This window comes from Dipodomys ordii, unplaced genomic scaffold, assembly GCF_000151885.1.
Source record: "Dipodomys ordii isolate 6190 unplaced genomic scaffold, Dord_2.0 Scaffold171, whole genome shotgun sequence".
Taxonomy (NCBI): Eukaryota; Metazoa; Chordata; class Mammalia; order Rodentia; family Heteromyidae; genus Dipodomys; species Dipodomys ordii.
This window is the reverse complement of record NW_012267387.1, coordinates 1,656,788-1,661,304: the sequence shown is the minus strand read 5'-3', so window position 1 is coordinate 1,661,304 and position 4,517 is coordinate 1,656,788. Positions and strand designations below refer to the sequence as shown.

At 47.7% G+C, this 4,517-nt stretch overlaps 1 protein-coding gene across 1 annotated transcript in view; it reads right to left on the bottom strand.

Moving 5' to 3' along the window:
• March2 (membrane-associated ring finger (C3HC4) 2, E3 ubiquitin protein ligase) overlaps positions 1-1,455 on the bottom strand; it is a 15,875-nt gene extending 14,420 nt beyond the window's left edge. Inside the window, exon 1 of the mRNA XM_013033605.1 lies at positions 1,326-1,455. The gene's annotated coding sequence lies outside the window, so the exon portion shown is untranslated. The remainder of the gene's footprint in view (positions 1-1,325) is intronic.
• Positions 1,456-4,517: the final 3,062 nt, after the last annotated feature.

Genomic DNA, 4,517 nt, shown 5'->3' with positions numbered 1-4,517 from the left:
TGGCGCTGTGGCTCAAGTGGTAGAGTGCTAGCCTTGAGCTGAAGAGCTGAGGGACAGCGCCCAGGCCCAGAGTTCAAGCCCCACGACCAGACCAAAAAAAAAAAAAAAAAGACTCTTATCTCCAATTAACCACCAAAGAGCTGCAAGTGGAACTGTGATTCAAGTGGTAGAGAAAAAGCCTAAGGGACAGTGTACAAGCCCTGAGTTCAAGCCCCAGTACTGGCACAAACCAAAAAAAAAAAAAAGGAAAAAAAGTTCCTAAATAGTAGCTCCATCCACATCTTCCAAAAGTGCTGGAAAAGGTTTGAGATGAAAACACACAGTTCATGCAATGTAGTAACAGATGCTTGTCCATTGTTTATTTTAGGAAAAAAGGGAAAAGACAGAAATTCACTCCACAGAAAGACTCCTGGGTGCCCTAGAAGCCAAATCTAACCACAGCTCTGCTTTTCTGTTTGTTTGTTGGTTGGTTGGTTGGTGACAGTACTGGGGCTTGAACTCAAGAGCCTGGCTGATGTCTTTTAGCTTTTTCACTCAAGACTAGCGCTCTATCACTAGAGCCACGGCTCCACTTTTGGTCTTAAGTGAAGATAAAGAGTCTCACAGCCTTTTCTGCCCAGGCTGGCTTCAAAACTTCGATCCTCAGATCTCAGCCTCAATCTCAGCTGGGATTACAGGTATGAACCACCAGTGCCCAGCTACAGCTCTGCTTCTTATTTGCTGTGTGGCCCTGAGCAAGACACATAACTTCTCTGAGAGCCTCAACTTCCTCATCAGTAGTTCGGGAACCATTTCTAGTTATTTCCACCTAGTAGGGCTTCCTTCCTGGAGGACTGAGTAAAAATAAACAAAAAAAGCTAACCATATGAATTGTGAAAATACCGTTTTGAACAAACACCACTGGGCATAGGGATTCAAAGTAGCTTTGTTCACGGTGTTTGGATCTATAATATTTACCAAGTTCGAGGCACCGTCCCTTTGAAGGAGGAGGTTACCAGAAGGACGTTAGCCACTTCCTGCCACCCTACTGTGTGCCGGTCGCTGTCCTTAACAGCCACCTCCCAAATCAGGTTGGCGCTGGGATGGATGACCCAGTTTCACAGATGGGGAAACCGAGGCTCAGAGAGGCACTCACTGTGTGACGAGGCCCGGAGACCTCTCCCCGTCCTCCAAGTGGAAATGGAGATCCCCGCATCTCAGAGAAGGCTGAGAGGCCAAGGGTCCCAAGCCTGGCTTGTCCTGCCCAGGGACCGATCTCGGGCCTCGAACCCGGGATCTGCGACCCACCTGAGTCCTCTAGACCAGCCCACCGTTCCCGTGCCTACCTGATCCGCGGCCGGGCCGGGCGGCCGCACAGGCCCCTCGGTTCACCCTGGCCTGGGTCCCGGCCCGGCCCGGCCCGTCAGCGCTTCTCGCTCAGCTCCAGCCGGCACCTGCGTCCGGGCACCGCCCGCCAAGCAGACAGCGCCTTGGGCCAATGGTGACCGCCTCTCATCTGCACTAGCCAATAAACGCGCACGTCCCGCCTCAGAAGGCGGGGCCGGAGGCGACGGGGACGTCCTGGGCGGTACAGGGCCCGCGGCGCCGCAGCTGCTGTCTCCGCCCCAGCCGCGTCCTGGCCCCGCCCTCAATGCTTGGCCCCGCCTGCATCCCGGCTCCGCCCGGTCCCCAGCCTGGGCTCCCAGCTGGCTGTGACTGCGACGGACGCCAGGGCTTTCAAGTAAATAAAACTGTTTAGAGAATTCAACTTGACACGTGCCAAGCAGTTTGTAAGTGTTCATCGCCTTCTTTAATCTTTGGATCGATGTGGAGAGAAGAAAAGATCGTATGATCACATTTCACAAAGCAGACATGGCCAGGGCACTGAGAAGGGGCCCAAAGCCTACATCATTTATTCATCCTTTATTCACTCATGCAACAGATCCATTCAAAAGATAGAACATCAGTAGGAGAGATTGTTTTATCTAGGCACTGTGCTAGACACAGGATATATGTGTTAACTCAGACAAATATTGCTGCCTTTGTAGACCTCGATTTAGACAGACATTGGAAATCATTGCTTTTGTCTCGTGTGTGTGTGTGTGTGTGTGTGTGTGTCTGTCTGTCTGTGTGTGTGTGTGTGTGTGTCCTGGGGCTTCAACTCAGGGCCTGGTCGCTGTCCCTGAGCTTTTTCCTAAAGGTTAGAGACTTATCACTGGAGTCACCATTTTACTTCCAGTGTTTTGCTGATTAATTGGAGATGAGTCTCATAGTCTTTCCTGTCTGGAGTGACTTTGAACTGTGATCCACCTGATCTCAACCTTTTGAGTCGCCAAGCTTATAGGAGTGAGCCACCAGCACCCAACTCTGTGTGTGTGTGTGTGTGTGTGTGTGTGTGCCAGTAAGGGGACTTAAACTATGAGCCTGAATGCTAGCATTCTACCACTTGAGCTGGAGCTCCACTTACAGCTTTTGTGTTTAAATGGAGATAAGATCTCACAGAGTTTCCTGTCCAGGCCGGGTTTGAACCAGGATCCTTAGATCTCCGCCGCCTGAGTAGCTAGCAGCCATCAGCACCTGTCCTTTTTTGTTTTGTTTTGGAGACTAGATCTTGCTAGGTAACCCAGGCTGGCTTCAAATAAATGGCCCTCACACCTCAGAGTACTGAGTGCTGGGTTTATACCTGTGAACCACCATACACAGCTTTTTATTATTGTTAGTATTATTATTTTTGGTACTGGGAATGAAACCCAGGGCCCCCACATGCTAGGCAAAATGCTCTACTACTTAGCTATACACCACCTGCAAATTTTTATTATTTGTAAAACCAGAACCATTAAGGACACAACTAAAATTCTTAGAATGACCAATTATTGCATGTGACTGTAATAATTGCATGGTAGATTGTTTGCCATGGGTTCCATTGCCCCCTCAAAAAAGAAATTATACTTATTTCGTTTTTGTCAGTCATGGGGCTTCAACTCAGGGCCTGGGTACTACCCCTGAGATCTTTTTCTCTAGGATAGAGTTCTAACACTTGGAGCCACAGCACCACTTCCAGGTTTTTAGTGGATAATTTGAGATAAGAGTCTTATGGGCCCTCCTTCCCATGTTGGCTTTAAACCATGATCATCAGATCTAAGCCTCCTGAGTAGCTAAGATTACAGGTGCTAGCCATTGGCACCCAGTTAGAAATGATACATTTTGCTGGGCACTGGTTGTTTATGCCTTGTGCTACTCAGAAAGCTGAGACCTGAGGATCATAGTTCCATGTGAGGCTAGGCAGAAAAGTTTGTGAGAAGCCAGATGCCAGTGGCTCATGTATGTAATCCTAGCTACTCAGGAGGCTGAGATCTGAGGCTCGTGGTTCAAAGCAAGCCTGGGCAGGAAAGACTGTGACTCTTATCTCCAATGAACCACCAGAAAACATGATGTGGCACTGTGGCTCAAGTGGTAGAGCACTAGCCTTGAGCTAAAGAACTGAGGGACAGCACCCAGGCCCAGAGTTTAAGTCCCATAACCAACAAAAAAAGAAAAAGTCTGTGAGACTCTTATCTCCAGTAACTAGCAAAAAGCTGATAGTAGAGCAGTGGCTCAAGTGGTAGAGCATAAGCTAAGTGAGCACAAAGCAGAGTTCAAGTTCTAGTACACACAACACACACACACACACACACACACACACACACCACCAGGGAATGGAGGAGTGGAGCCTGCAGAGCATGAGTTCCATGCCCTACAACCAAAAAATAAAAATGAAACATAAGCTGGGCATTGGTGTCTCATGCCTGTATTCCTAGCTACTCAGGAGGCTGAAATCTGAAGATCACGGTTCAAAGCCAGCAGGGGCAGGAAAGTCTGAGACTCTTAATTCCAATAAACCACTAGAAAACTGGAAGTTGCACTGTGACTCAAGTGGCAGAGTGCTTGCCTTGAGCTGAAGAACACAGGGACAGTGCCTAAGCTCAGAGTTCAAGCCCCACGACTGACAAAAAAAATAAATAAAAAGATCTGTACATTAAAGACACAGAAGCACTGGACACTATAGGCCAATATGTAGGGATAAATTGTGCTTGAATATTAATTCAAACCCACTTGGAAAATAGTTTAAGAGACAACCAGAGAAATGTGAACATTTGCACCAAGGAATTTTTTTTTTTTTTGGTGGGTCATGAGCACAGTCCCTGAGCTTTTCAGCTCAAGGCTAGCACTCTACCACTTGAGCCACAGTACCACTTCTGGTTTTCTGAGTGGTTTATTGGAGATAAGAGTCTCATGGACTTTCCTGCCCAGGCTGGCTTTGAACCCTGATCCTCAGATCTCAGCCTGCTGAGTAGCTAGGATTACAGGCGTGAACCACCGGCGCCTGACAAATTAGTGCCAGTTTTGTTTTGTTTTGATTTTTGATCTGCACCAAGGAATTTTTATATCTTAAAGTCTTAATAGAACACTGAAGTTGGGTTACTAAAAGGCCTGGTATTTTGTTTTCTCTTACTAGGATGTGTGTGTGTGTGTGTGTGTATACATTATTGGGACTTGAA